At 35.8% G+C, this 15,945-nt stretch overlaps 1 long non-coding RNA gene across 8 annotated transcripts in view; it reads left to right on the top strand.

The window, feature by feature from the left end:
- The window catches only part of LOC127561721 (uncharacterized), a 169,080-nt gene that overhangs the window by 139,497 nt on the left and 13,638 nt on the right, over window positions 1-15,945 (top strand). For 3 of the 8 annotated variants that reach the window (XR_007953513.1, XR_007953514.1, XR_007953516.1), the window contains exon 2: window positions 14,788-14,872. This is a non-coding gene — a long non-coding RNA (uncharacterized LOC127561721). The other 5 variants (XR_007953511.1, XR_007953515.1, XR_007953512.1 and 2 more) reach the window with 5 other exon arrangements.

Here is a 15,945-nt window from a genome sequence, read left to right as displayed (position 1 = left end):
CAAGGTTTTTTGAAATCCATCTGCTCATCATTTCTTATAGAACAATAGTATTCCATTACTAACCTCTTAGTATACTAGACCAAAGGTATAGAAGTGGCCCACTAGAGGCATGGAGCTTACAATACTCCTAAATGAGCCCAAACCAGATTAAAATATAATTGGGAAATATTTAACAAAAATAAATACAAATATAATAAAACATAGTTTAATAATAAAATGTGGTTTTCTCTGTAAATAGGAGTCCTGTAGGAATCCTTATGTATAGTTTAATGGTTCCATTTTTATTTGCATTTAACACCATTATGCTAAATTTTCTAAGACTATAAATTGAAGAGGGGTAGAGCTTTGGTGGAGGGATTTTCCTCACCTGGGAGCTCTCTATACCATGTAATTCCAAGTCCAGTCACCCCATTTATTAATTATATAAATACTTGATCCTTTGTTATTCTACTTTATTTGAGTTTGGTTTCTCTTTCTCTCTTAATCAAAATCCATCTCATATACTGCCTTTCTTAGGCATGAGAGTTCAATTCTCCCATTCTCTATCTGTCCTAGTCAAGGAAGGAAGGAAGGAATTAAGCCAAACTGTGGCAGACATAGTCTAATGTTGCCACGGAAATCCCAAATGATCTCTGTATTGTGGGAAATCATGGCTGTCCTTCCAGATATCGATTTAAAGGTTAGGTATATTTTATATCATACTTTCCTCATACCCTTTTTTTAGATTAATTGCCTATTGAGATAAAAATATATATCTTTTCTCCTTTTTTTCTCCTTTTATATATGGTAGAAGTGACAAAAACCTTAGAGCCATTAAAAAACCATGAAACTAAAGAAGTGACTGATACGAGGTCATATTGCTAGTTAAATGGTAGTGGCTGGAATAGGACCTGAATCGATGCTTACTAGAAACTAATCAATGCATTTTAAATAAGTTTTAATAGATAGTAACTAGGTGGTACCATAATGTCATCTATGACTAGGAGAGTCATTTTTGTGAGTCCAGCCTCATTCACTTATTAGCCTTGTGAGCCTACGAGCCTACTCGTTCACCTTAGTTTCTTCATTTATAAAGTGAGCTGGAGAAGGAAATGGCAAACTACTCTAGTATCTTTTAATGATTGAACAACAATAACAAAAGCTTTAATATTATCTCCTTTATCTTGGCTCTGAAGCTCAGTTTCCTCAAACTATAAAATAGGAATGATGATATTTATAGTATTGATATCACAGGATTATCATAAAAATCAAAAGAAATGATTGATATGACAGTATTTGGCTAATCCAGGACCAAACTGATAATTTTTTGTTGTTGTTGTTAACAGGGGTTTGACTGAAAATCACCATCTCTTGAGTTATTTCCCTTTAACTTTGACCTACACTCAGGACAACTACTATCTAGAACTTGCCCCTTCCATCCTGCCCTCTGGAACTTTTCCTCTGCATCATTAATAAGTTCGCTTTCATACTAGATCTCTTCTTCGTGTATTTTGCCTCTTCTTGCTTCATAAAATTTGGCTTTCTCCAAAAAATGTAATTTTACTATTTGTCCCCTCTTCAGTGTTAGTTGTTTCTTTTCTTATGCCCTGAAAATCCTAAAAGATTCAGCCCAAGTATTACCTCTCCTATAAGAAGGACACTTTTCAGCTTCCCTCAGATGCTTGAAGTCTTCCACTCCTCAAATTATTTTGTATATATTTATCTGTGTAAATGTTATTTCCTCCCAATAAAATATCAGCACTTTGAGGGCAAGAGATTTAATTTTTTGAGATCTTTTTTTGTGTAGAGTTCTACACAGTGTGTGACATCTCCTTTTCCTCTCTTTTTGAGATTTTTAGAAAATTTATCCCTCAATGTTTTCAAAATGGTATTGTAAAAATATTGATTTCTTCTGTGCATACTTGGTTTAGCTATAATTTCCCTTCCTATTATCATCTTTAGTGGTATATCTACTTCCCTTAGAGATTAAGGTATTAATACCATTGAGGATTTTTATTGCCATTATCAAAATAGTTATAGAAATACTGAGAACATCTGTTCCATTTTTGAACTATTTGTTGTCTTCTTTCTGATTCCAACTGTACATATTCTTGAGATATTGTGGCTTTGTTGGGATTCATGCTAAACTTTCTGGAGAATTGTATTTCTCTCTACTTCTCACTAATGTGTTATGAGATGCTGCTTCTTGTTATCATCCTCCATCCTCTATATAACAAAGAAACTAACAATTATCAAAATAATCTCCCTAAAGTCTGACCATATAATTCCCCTACTTCAAAAAAGTTCAATAGTTCTTTTTTCAATAGAAACTTTCAATTACTATTTTTAGGGACCCTAGCAATTCTTTAGCCTAAACACCCCACAATTTAGCTTTATCCTGCTTAAGCCTGATTTCACACTAGTTCTCAATAGAGTGGAAAATGAGCCAGCCTTCAGAAAAGTGCACCACCTCTGACACAAACTGGCTGTGTAATCCAGGACATCAAAGGTTGCAGAAAAGGTACTTACCAAAAAGTTCTTGTACCCTATGCCAATGAAATATATACTGTTGCCTATGTGCCAGACACTTTACTATTACGTTCTTGTTTGATCCTCACAACAACTCTGAAAGACTGGTGATATTATTGTCCTTATTTTATAGATTAGGAACCTGAGGCAAATAGAGGTTAAAGGATGGCTCAGAATTACTCAACTAGGAAATGTCTGAGACTAGATTTTAACTAAGATCTCTAGCCCAGCATTCTAGCTATCTATGAAATCACAGGTCTAGTCTCCCTCCTGTCTGATCTTTCTGATCCATACTGTATGATCTGTTCTACTCCAAGATGCTAGTGCTGATTTTTATCCTTTAATTAATTAGTCTTACATTTATTCGGGTACATATTATATTTATTTCTTCCATTGTGTCCCTAGCACTTAATATTGTGTTTCAAAAGAGCAGGTACTTAATGAATGTTTCTTGAATTGAATTTATTGAATTTCATCAACATTCTAAGATTCTCCAGTTTGTTCTACCTCTGACTTCAAGCTCTTTTAGCGGTATCAGTAATTTTTTTTGTATCCTTAGAATCTAGCTTTTGACTTGCCATTTTAAAATTTACCATATAAGGTGAGAAAAATACAAAGGTGGGGTTTTGCTTCCAATACCAAATGTTGGTCCTATAGAGTCAGTCATCTCTATTTTTAAAAAAATCTTCCTTGATTCTTAGTACAATGATCTGAAGGAATTCTATAATAAATATTTTCTTCACTGCATGTGACAGATAATTAATAAATCTTTTTGTTTAGTCTGGGGAACTTTCAATTAGAAAATTTCCTTTAGCAATATAGGTTAGCATCTCCTTTGCAATCTATAGTCTAATAGAATTGCATAGGACATTGAGAAGCTGTGACTTGCCCAGGGTCATACAATCTGTATGTGTCACAGACCTGACTTGAACTGGGGTATTTCAGATTCCAAGGCTGTCTTTCTATTCACTATGTCAACTTGTCTCTCAAGAAATATTTATTCAATTAAATTATCTGAGCTCAAGGGTGATGTTCTCCTTTTTGGAGATAGTGACATCTAAGCCAGATAGCCCAAGAGTAGCAACATAAAGCCCTAACCATTCCAATGAAGACAAAGAAAGAAGCCCTGCCCTGATATATCTAATTATCTCCTCAGCCTAAGGATTTTTGATCAGAAATATTTATTTTACTTCATAGAGTGTAAATCCCAGGGATAGAGATAAGATCTGTATAGGAGAGAAGAAAAAGAACTCAATACAAGAACAAGGAGGTTCCATCAAGATCTCTGGTGACTGGCTATGTTTGCATAGGGCTACTTTCAATAGATACATACCCTAGCCTTGTGCAGAATTGGGGGAAAGGCCAGACTGATGTGCATTGTACCACAGATGGCTATGTTTCCACCTGGATAATTCTGATTGCAAGAAAAGAAAGTGAACTTGTAATAAGACTTTGTAAAAGGTTTTGTCAGTCAATGCACCAATTAATCAATCAATAAGCACTTATTAAGGATCTATTATATACTAGAAACCGACTCTGAATTGGGAAAATATATTAATCTTGCTCCTCAGTATCCAGCTTGGTGGCTAGAGTTAACCAAAATTAAACTAAATAAAGGAGTCTACAAAAGGCAACATCCGTGAGAAACTATGATAAAATACTGGTCAAATTGGTCCAATGTCAGCTGGTTGGCAACCTTATTGGTAACTTATTCAACTCTATTGGACTGGTCTCATTGTTTGAATGCCAAATGTACGCTCCATTATTTTATGGAGAACTCACACAGGGTAAGTGCTCACAAGATGGCCAAAAAAGTGATACAAGGACACTCTCGAGATCTCTCTTAAGAACTTTAGAACTGATGTATGACACAGGAAATACTGACATAGGACTACCTAGCATGGTGTGCCCTTGTCAGAGAAAGTTTTGGGCTCTATGAGCAAAGCAGAATTGAATTAGCTCTGAAGAAACTCAAGATAAGCAAATCTAGAGTCCACCCCAAGTGTTCATAGGGACCATTTGTGTCTGACCTGTGGCAGAGCACTCTGAGCTTGTTTTGGTCTGACCAGCTACAGCCAGATACCCTGTAACCCAACTTTAACATAGAGATGTCATTTTGATCCTCTTTGAGAACAAAGGGTAACAACCATCCAATAATTCCATTGCCTATATTCACATGGCTCTATTCAGTTTACAAAATTTCAGAGCTAAGCTATTTAACAGACATGGAGAGGAAAGATAGAGAAGAAGTGAGTCTTGGACTACAATTTTCTCACTTCCTAAACCAGAACCTCAGACAGGACTTGACAGACTTCATGCCATTAGATACAAAGTCCTCATCTTTAGCACCAGAGCCTGGAGAACCAAGTCTTTCCAGTACAAAGTTCTAGACATCAGGCTTTTCACTTCCAGGATCAGAGCTTCAGATACCAGACCTTTCTTTCATTTTCAACATCAGAACCTGTGACTCTTATGACCAAGCTTCTTGGGACTCCAGGTCTCTCACCTTCAGGAGGCAAGTGTAGGATACTAGGTCTTACCTCTGGGATCAGAGTTTGAGATGATAGACCTATTATATCCAGGACTTGAGCTTGGGACATCCAGTCTTTTATTAGAACTGGAGTCCAAGACCCCAGATTCCTTACTTCTAAGACCAGAGCCCCAGATACCAGGTCCTTTGCCTCTAGGATTAGATCTTTGGGTTAGAATCTCCCACTTCTAGAATAAAACTTCAGAAACCAAGCCCTCAGTTCCAGGACCCTGCTTAACCCGGGGCCTCACATTATACCCCTTATTCTCAAAAACTGGATTTATAAGTAGAGTTTCTGTCCCAGGACTTATCTCCTTCTTCCCTAGTATTTGAGAGAGAATAAATGATGTCTCCTGCTATTATAGAAGCTTTAAGAATAGGAGCTCCATTCAAATGATATTCCATCCCCATCATGAATTGAATAAACTCTCTTATCTTCCTCTCCAAGATTAAAAAGAATGGCTAGACACCTAGGCAAAAATCCCCTTCCCTTATCACATTCTATTCTGTTGTCCCCAAATATGTTAATTCTATTCTTCACCAAGTCCCTATGTCCTTTCTTCCACTGTGGAAGCCCTATTAGAGAATTAATGAATTTCCTTTCATCTTAGACCTTTTCCTTTTTCAATTCTTCAGTTTTCTTGTACTTTGGGGAATCTGATTCCCTACAGAAGACACTTAAAGCTTGACGATTCTCTCCAGTTCTGAACATGCTTTTTCTTGTGGTCCCCTTTGCATTGGTCCCAACGGACAATTAGGCATGTTCTTTGTTACTCATTACCACTTCTAGGTCTTCTGCTTCCATCACTTAGCAATCTCTTTGAGTTTCACACCAACCTGACATAGAATCCTATCTTGATCCTGAAGTCAGTTATCTTTGGGGCCCCAGGCCAGCCAATCAACCAACAAATATATTTTATAGAAGGTTTGCTATGTGCCAGTCATTTCTCTAGATGCTGGGGATAAAAAGATACTAAATGAAATAATCTCTGCTCTTAAGAAGCTTATAGTCTATTGAAAAATCTACACACACACATATAGAAATATATATATCCATATTGTCTCCTTTTAAAAAATTTTTATCTCTGCTACACGTTACATAATTTTTTTCATTATTCATTCACTCTTTTTTAAAAGGAAATTATTTAAAAGGGGTTTCAAATTTGAATTTAAATACCCCAAATGATCATTTCCATATACATAGCAGAACACACAAAAAAATTGTATATGAAACTGGTATTTGCTTTAGTTTCCTCATTTGTTAAAATGAGCTGGAGAAGGAAATGACAAACTATTCCACTATCCTTATCAAGAAAACTCCAAATGGGGTCACAAAGAATCAAATATTATTAAACAACAAAAATATGAAACTGTGAATTTCTATTTTATACCACTTTAAAAAATAAATTCCACATGCTATTTTCAAGAATGTTCTGCTTATCTATATTTTCTTCTAATCTTCCTTCTGTCCATTAAAAAAAAAGTAATGGATCTCCTAATTTTTTCCATCATAATTAGTACCTGTTATTCTTTCTGCTTAGAGTTAGAAAATCTTTTTTAATTCCAATAAAATCTTGTTTGTAGAGTTGAGTTTCTTTTCAAACTGTTTTGGAGGACTTGTTCTCAATAAACAAAAAAGTAGGGTGTAGGTCTGAAGCACTGTATTTTCTTTTAGCTTAGCTGCTTATCAAGAGACAGATTAGGTCTGAACTTTCAGCTCTAATTAGCTGATTGACTGCTCTGTGCTTCAGAAATGTTTTTCCTTCTTGGAACAAGACTATAGGAACTAAGAAATTTCTTTTATTCATCAGCATACATTAGTTAAGTTCCTACTGTGAACCATGAACTGATGCTAAGTGTTAAAGACAGAAAGGGGAAAAAATTAAGTCTCCGGCCTTCTATACGCTTACATTTTACTAGCTAAGAAACAACACGTGCATAACAAATATGTATTTACATATATATACACATATTTTTTAAATATATATTTTAAAATAAATACAATATCCGTTCTTTTTTATTTTAGCTTTTTATTTACAAGATATATGCATGTTTAATTTTTCAGCATTGACAATTGCAAAAACCTTGTTCCAACTTTTTCCCTCCTTCTCCCCCCCATCCCTTCCCCCAGATGGCAGATTGACCAATACATGTTAAATATGTTGAAGTATAAGTTAAACACAATATAAGTATACATGTCCATACAGTTATTTTGCTGTACATAAAGAATTGGATTTTGAAATAGTGCACAATTAGCCTGCGAAGGAAATAAAAAATGCATATGGACAAAAATAGAGAGTTTGAGAATTCTATGTAATAGTTCATAGTCATCTCCCAGAGTTCTTTCGCTGGGTATAGCTGGTTCAATTCATTATTGCTGTAATCAATATCCACTCTTAAAGATAGAGAAGTACTTTGGGGATGTGGTACTTCAAGATGAGCTTTATAGGAAAGTAGAGAGTCTAATAGGCTTAAATGAGCCAGGAGAGTGTTCTAGACACAAGGACAGCCTGTATCTTGGATTAAAAAAAAAAAAAAAATGGAATGTTGTATCTGAGGGAGAGTCAATAGGAAAATATAGAAAGCACCTTTTTCACAGTGAGAAAATTTGTTTTTTCTTTTTTTTAAATCTGCATTTTATTCTATGGACTATACATTAAAGAGGAGGAGTGGGGCTAATCTAACTTGCTTCTTGTTGAATAGAAGTAGCATCTCTAATGAAAATTACATGAAGCTGAGGAGCAGCAGGTGGCAGCAGTGAGAATTGCCTAGCAGGAGGGAGCAGCTGAGATATAATGTCTGGACAGGGGCAGCTCAACAGAGAGGAGGGCATTACCAGTAAACAATAGTGCCCCTGCATCCTTGGAGGTAATAGTTCTTCTTCCACACATGTTCCCTATGCTTGTGACCTCATGTAGGATCCCTGTGCCTCTCCTCTCTTATAAATGTGTGAATGTTAATTTGTGAAATAGTGAGCCCCAGATTCATGGGTATGGTTTGATTGCTACTTTTTCATTATGCTATTGCATTAATGCCTTTTTTGATGTCAAAATGCTCTCTTATAAATGTGGAAACACCTGTTGGGGCTCATGAACTATGGTTTTAAGTAAAAGCAAAACCACTGAGTACCTTGGATCTAAGGGATCCCACATGTTTGAGAGAACATGCATGTACTAGTTGCCATATTTTTATAGCCACAGTGCCTTATGCATTCCTTTGAACATATTAATAAATGTCAGTCTGATTGGACTGGGAGGAGCAGTGAAAGGGAAGAGAATTTTAATTTTCACATTTATGGTCTGGGTCTAAAGAACTCCTGAAGGCAGAATTGGGAAGAAGAACTATATTTCCTTCCTCCAGCCAGACAGTCTTGGAGATCAGACCTACTAATGATGAGCAGAGTGGTTTATGTAGGTGGTTTGGTGGGAAGGAGACATTTGAGTACTGAGAGCTCATCAGGTAGAATGAGGATGGGAATAATGGGTATGTTCTAGAATTCACCAAAGATTTCTTAGGAGGAATGTCAGAGAATTCAAGATAAGGAGAATTTCATTTCTTGTCCTTCACAAAACTATTCTGGTAAATTTTGGAACCATGGATAAATATTCTTTATCTCTCTGATTTTTTCTGGCTTGTAAGATAAAATCATTTGAAAGTGCACTGACTGTTATTGTTATGTTTATTTCAAATGAAAGATGATATATAAGTCTTTGAAGGAAAAATGTTTTACTTGTTTAAGCAAGCAGAAAGTGAAAGGAGCCCCAGAAGGGGCTAACACATTAAGGCCTGTTCTTTTAAAATGATACTACAAAAATGGTCTTCCAAATCCCTTTTATAAATGAAGAAAATGAGGTTCAAGGAAATGAATACTGTGTTAGCTCATGGACACTAAAGTGTTGGAGTAGCTTCTGACTTCGTTTCCTGTTTTCTACCCTTCATCCTACTACTTCTTAAGGCTTGGTATTCGCTTGTCTGCTAAATACCTTGATTTTAAAATATCAATAGTCTAGACTCATATAATCACAAAATTCATATAGAATTCATAGTTCAGTGTGCCTACTTTTAGGCAAAATAACACATAAGTTCATAATCTCCTAGGTCTAGTGGTCAATCCTTTTGATGTTTCTTGCATTTTTTGAATGGCCCAAAATAAATCAGCCAGGGAATGAGACTTCTCCCTTGATATGATAATGCTTTAATTTATCTTCACCAGAAGTCCATTTTCTGCTCTAAACAAACCGGTCACTAGCTATCCTTCAGAAATTTCTTGTGTTTTCCAATATATATGCTCTAGTTTACTGTTTCTTTATCATTTAGATTGGTCTTCCTTCTCTCTGCTAAACAAACAGTATTGATGGGGCTGAGCCAAAATGGTAACGTAAAAGCAGCGACTCTTTTGAGTTTCCTCAAATTTCTCTCCAAAGAACTTTAAAGTAATGCCTCAAAACAAATTCTGGAATTGCAGGAGCAACAAAAGGACTGTGTGAAACAATTTTTCAGCTGACAACTTAGAAGAATAAAAAAGGTATGTCTCACTGGGGCGAGAAAGTAGATTTTGATACAGGTCATACTGTGACTGAATTAGCAGCTATCCTTCTAAAACCTTCAGCCCGTAAATAGCAAGGGGATCAGACCACTGGTCAGAAGGAAATTACAGTGATCCTTTTGCTGGCATTGGCAATGCAGGACTCATTTGCATTGCCCATATGTGGTTCCTGGTGGTAATCCCAAGGTGAAGAAAAGTAGGAATCTTAGCATATTAAAGCATGTGACTACAAGGATAGAAAATCTACTTTCACAGTTCCAGTGAGGAGAATGCTTGTGGGTGCTTCTATGTGGATCAGAGCATAGGCCAGAAAAGCAGTGACCATGCATCTATTTAGATCATGGATGAACTGAAAACTTATAAATCTCCAGAACTACAGCTGAAAAAAGCAGCACAAAAATCCTTAAACTTAGGACAGTTCCTGTTCCATTCCAGGAGTAGAGTCCAATTTAATATAAAGTTAAAAGTCAAGCAACAGGCTGGGAAAAAGAGCAAACATGAAGACAAGAATTTGATCACAAAAAGTGATGATGATAGGGAAAATGAAAACATAAACTCAAAAAAAGACAATAAATTCAGAACAACTCCATCCAAAGTGTCAAAGAAAAAATGGTTTCAGGCTCCAAAAGAATTACTGAAAGAGTGCAAAAAAAGATATTAAAAATCAAATAAGGATTAAGGAAAAAATTGGGAAAGCAAATGAGAGTGATGCAAAAAAAATAATGAAAAAACAATCAACAGTTTGGTAAAGAATACACACACATACACACACACACACACACACACACACACAATTAAAAAAAAAATACCTTAAGAAACAGAATAGGCCAAATGGTAAAAGAGGCACAAACATTCACTAAAGAAAAAAATGCCTTAAAAAGAAGAATTGACCAAATAGAAAAAGATATATAAAAATTCACTAAAAAGAACTCCTTAAAAAATTTAGCCAAATGGAAAAGAGGGTACCAAAGCTCTTTGAAGAAAATAATTATATTTTATTTTGCAAGGCAATTTGGATTAAGTAACTTGTTCAGAATCACACAGTAAGAATCAATTTTCTGAGGCCAAATTTGAATTTGTTCCTGACTCCAGGGCTGATGCTCTAATCACTAAACCATGAAGCTGCCTTAAGAAAATAATTAGTTAAAAGTTAGAATTGGGCAAGTGGAAGCTAATAACTCTATGAGGCATCAAGAAGAAATCAAACAAAAATATGAAATAGGTTATTGGAAAAACAACTGACTAGATCAAGGAGAGATAATTTAAGAATTATTGAACTATATGAAAGCCATAAAAAAAGAGCCTAGGTCTCATCTTTCAAGAAATTATCAAGGAAAACTGGCCTGATGTCTTAGAACTAGAGAGTAAAATAAAAATAGAAATAATTCACCTATCACCTCTTTAAAGAAATGCCAAAATGAAAGCTTCCAGGAATATTATATTATAGCCAAGATGAAAAATAAAATACTGCAAGAAACCAGGAGGAAACAATTCAAGTATCTTAGAGTAATAATCAGGATAACACAAGATTTAGCAGCTTCTGGTCTGATCTGTGAGCCCCAATAAGCATTCTTCTATTCTCTCTTCTGTACCTCTGTAGTCACATCCTTTAGTGTGCTAGAACTGCTCCTTCTCCTCATCCTGAGATTATCACCAGAAACTGGGCATAATTAATGCAAGAGAGTCCTTCATTTAAAGAATCAGAGGACTAAGAATATGATATTTCAAAGGGCAAAGGATCTAGGTACACAATCAAGAATCACCTACACAGGAAAAGTGAGTTTAATTCATCAGGGAAAAAATGGATATTTAATGACATAAAGGACTTTCAAGCATTCCTGAGATAAAGCCAAAGCTGAATAGAAAATTTGACTTTCAAATAGAAAACTCAAGAGAAGTATAAAAAAGTAAAGATGAAAGAAAAATCATAAGGAATTGAATAAGATCAAGCTATTTATATTCCTTCATGGGAAAAACTTGCACCTTCTAAAAACTTCCCTACTATTAGAGCAGTTAGAAGCTGTATATATACACAGAAAGCACAGATATGAGTTGATATGTTGGGGTGACATTTATTTTAAAAAACATTTCAATAATAGCTTTTTATTTAAAAAAAAAAACACATGCAGAGATAATTTTCAACATTCGCCCTGGCAAAATCGTGTGTTCAAAATTTTTCTCCCTCACTTTTCCCTACTCCCTCCCCTAGATAGCAAGTGATCCAAAATATGTTAAACCTGCAATTCTCCTAAATATATTTCCACAGTTATCATGCTGCACAAGAAAATTCAGATCAAAAAGGGAAAAAAATTAGAAAAAAAGACAAGCAAGCAAACAACAACAACAAAAAAGATAAAAACACTATGCTGTGATCCACATTCAGTCCCCACATTCCTCTTTCTGGATGCTGATGGCTCTCTCCATTACAAACCTATTGGAATTGCCTGAATCATCTCGTTGTTGTAAAGAGTCAAGTGATGAGATTTTTTAAAAATTAAGGGGTAAAAAAGAGAGATACACTGGGAGAAAGGGGGAATGGAGAGATGGAATGGGGTAAATTATTTCACATAAAAGAAGCATGAAAGGGCTTTTACAGTGAAAGAGAAAATGGGAGTTGAATAATGTTTGAACCTAATTATCATTGGCTCAAAAAGGAATCATATACACACTTTGTAGGGTATAGAAATCTATTTTACCTTACAGGGAAGTAAGAAGAGAAGGGGATAAGAGAAGAGAGAGTTCTGATAGAAAGGCAGGCAGATTATGAGAGGTGGTTCTCAGAAGCAAAACAGTTTTGAAGAGGGACAAAGTATAGAGTGGAAAGAGGGGGGAAAAGAGAGAGACAGACAGATATAGAGACAGTGACAGACAAAAAAAAATAAATGGGGAAAAGGATGGAGAGAAATGTATAGTTAGTTATCATAAGTTTCTCTAATAAAGGTTTCATTTCTCAAATATAGAGAAAATTAAATCTAATTTATAGAAAAACAAGTCAATTTCCAAATGATAAATGGGCAAAGAATACAAACTGGCAATTTTCAGATGAAGAAATCAAAGCTCTCTAGAGTCACATTTTTAAAATTTGACAAATTACTATTGATTAGAGAAATACAAATTAAACCAACTCTGAGGTACCACACCTGAGTTGACACCTATCAGATTGCCTAATAAGACAGAAAAGGAAAAAAGACAAATGTGAGAAGGAATGTGGGAAAATTGGGACATTAATGCATTGTTGATAAAGTTGTGAATTGATCCAACCTTTCTGGAGAGCAATTTGAAATTATTTCCAAAAGGCAATATAAAACCATGCATACCCTTTGACTCAATAATACCACTATTAAGTTTGTACTCCAAAGAAATTTTTCAAAAGGTGCAGGAGGGAGGAGGAAAAGAAGGAAGAAAAAAAGAAGGAAGAGAAAAAGAGGAGGAAGAAGATGAAGAGGAAAAGGAGGGAAGGGAGGAAGGAAGGAAGGAAAAGAAAAAGGACCTACATGTACAAAAACATTTTTAGCAACTTTTTGTAGTGACTGAAAATTAGAAATCGAGGGGATGCCCATCAGTTGGGGAATGGCTGAACAAATTGTGCTATGTCATAATGGTGATGGAATACTATTATGCTATTAGAAATAATGATCAGGCTGCTCTCAAAAAATTTTGGAAAGTCTTACATGTACTGATGAAAAGTGAAATGAGTAGAACCAGGATAATATACATTGTAATAATAATATCATTTCATGATCAGCCATGAATGATTTAACTATTTTGATAAATATAATCTGGGACAATTTGGAATGACTTTTGATGAGAAATGTCATCCTACTTCTTGTGTGTGTATGTTGTTGTTATTGTTGTTTGGTAAGTGTTTTCTTTTACAACATAAATTATATTTTGTATGACTGCACATATTATCACATTTTTTGCCTTCTCAATAAAAGGCAAGGAGGGAGGGGGAGGAAGAAAGACAATTTGGAATTCAAAATAAAAATGAATGTTAAAAATATTTTTACATGTAATTGAGGAAACAATGAAAAAAGTCTTTAAAAGAGTATTACCCTCTTTGTCAAATAACCTGGATTCAATTTTCAGTTCCATTTGTGTTACACTGAACAAAGCACTTTACTTTCTGAACCTCAGATTTATCCTTATTTGTAAATCTGTTGTTATTTAGGCATGCCTGACCCTTCATGACCCTATATGGGGTTTTCCTGGCAAAGTTGCTGGAATGGTTTGCCATTTGCTTTTCTAGATCATTTTTCACCAGGGAAGATACTGAAACCTACAGGGTTAAGTGACTTGCCCAACGTTACAGAGCTAGTAAATGTCTGGGGCAAGATTTGAACTTAGGAAGATGAGCACTCTATTCACTGTGGGTGAAATGGGGGTGAATAAATAATATACTACCTACCTCACTAGATTGTGAGAGAGAAAACCCCTTATAAACCTGCATACAAAGGAAATATAATGTATATAATATTATATGTATATATAATTTTTGTTAGAAGGAAGAGACTTCTAAGTGCCCATACTTCTAAGTCCTGCTTTTACCTGCCCCTTTCTTCTCTTTCAGGAAAAAGCATCATTTGAGAAGGGGAAATCTAATAGTATTTCCTTGAGGGGTGGGACTTAAGAATGAACCTCCAATAAATAAAGAAATCAAACTTAAGGGCAGAGGACCCAGAGAAATCTATGACTATTATGGAAAATGTCAGTATCCTCATATTTGCAGGTGTGTTTGAACTCCCTCTGAGTTCTTCCCCATTTCATAGCTGGGCTGATGCAGTGACATCACAATGGTTGTTGGGGACAGAATGGACTAAGGACCGACCTGAGAAGGTGAAAGAAGATCTCTCCCTCCTAACTCCTCTTTCCATGATCTCTCTCCTGTCCTTCCTCCTTTCATCACCTTTCCTTTTTATCTTTCCCACTATCCCAGGTAGGTAGAAGTTGTCTGGAATCATCTTTGAAGTTTATGTGAGTTTCTAACTCCTATACCTCCAATTCCCTTCCCTTCTCCTTCTTTACTCTCTCCTAGGTTTTCTATTCTCTTTTTTTTGCTTTTCTGTTATCTTTCATTCCCTAATTCCAGCCCCTCTAACTTATTCTCTCTCTCTCTCTCACCTTCTCTCTCTCTTTCTCTCTCTTCTTTCTCTCTCTTTCTCTCTCTCTTTCCCTTTCCCTCTATCTTTCTTTCCTTTCTCAGAAAAAATGAATGAAGATTTTAGTCAGAGCCCTGACCACAACTCCAGTCCAAACAAGAAAACCATCCAGAGTCTGAAAAATTCAGGGTATGTATGGCCAGTGAATTCTTCAACAAAATCCCAAAGTATCAATTCCCTCATTCTGCTTGAATTCTCTATCCAAAGGAGTATCTCATAGTAGCTCAATGCCTTTGTGTTTGTTGAGGTCTGTCTTTTTTTCTTTTAAACTTACCTTTCTCTATCTGTCTTTCTTCTTCTTAGCTAATTTCCTTTTCTCCCTCCATTCCCAGAAAGGAGCAAACCTTCAGGGGCCGGAGGCAGAAGGAAAAATTGAGAGATAACTTCCTGTGGCAGAACGAATGGTGGGGGGAAAACAGGCTCTGCACATTTCTCCCCCCTGTGCTTGGGCCCTGTCTCTGTGGATGCAGCTTAAGAACGAAATTAGTGCTTCACCCTCGGCCCCCAACACTCCCCAAGCAGACTGCCCCAAAGCTTCCATATTTACTATCCAAGAGAGAGTCAACACCAACAATGGCCTGGTCTCAAACACGTCCTACTTCTCCTTCATCTTTACACCCAAGCTCCCCGACTGAACTCCAGCCTACCAGTCACCCTCTGCAACCCCGGCAACTGGTCCCTTTAGGTATTTGGCCCCAAGGTTTTATCATGGCACCTCCCAAGAACAGGCCTCCCAGAAACCAATCCCACTTTCCTTAGGGAGGTACCCCATTCCCTCAAGGAGGATGATAACTCCCTAATCTATTTATATTAATAATAAAATGTATATTAAAAATAAATATATATATTTACTTTTAAAGTGGCTTATATCTCTCTTGTGCCTTATAAAGTTGTCCCTCATAGAAAGGCATCCATAGCGCTTAAGAAGGAGAAATCCAGAAATAACTATCACCTCTTTAAATTTAGACTCTTGTTACAGGGGAAAGAGAAATGGATTTGCAACCAGAAAACCTGGGTTTTGATCCCGGGCTTGTTATCATCTAGATTGCTAACACTGGCCAAATCATTTAACATTTCTGAGTCTCAGGTTTCATCTCAAAAATGATACTTCTGAATCAGATTAGGAATTCTTAATCTTAAATCCATTGATTTTCCCAAGGAATATGTAGATAGATTTCAGGTGGAGGTCTATAAATTTAAAA

This window comes from Antechinus flavipes, chromosome 4 (genome assembly GCF_016432865.1).
Source record: "Antechinus flavipes isolate AdamAnt ecotype Samford, QLD, Australia chromosome 4, AdamAnt_v2, whole genome shotgun sequence".
Classification (NCBI taxonomy): Eukaryota; Metazoa; Chordata; class Mammalia; order Dasyuromorphia; family Dasyuridae; genus Antechinus; species Antechinus flavipes.
This window is presented reverse-complemented; position numbering and strand designations above follow the sequence as displayed.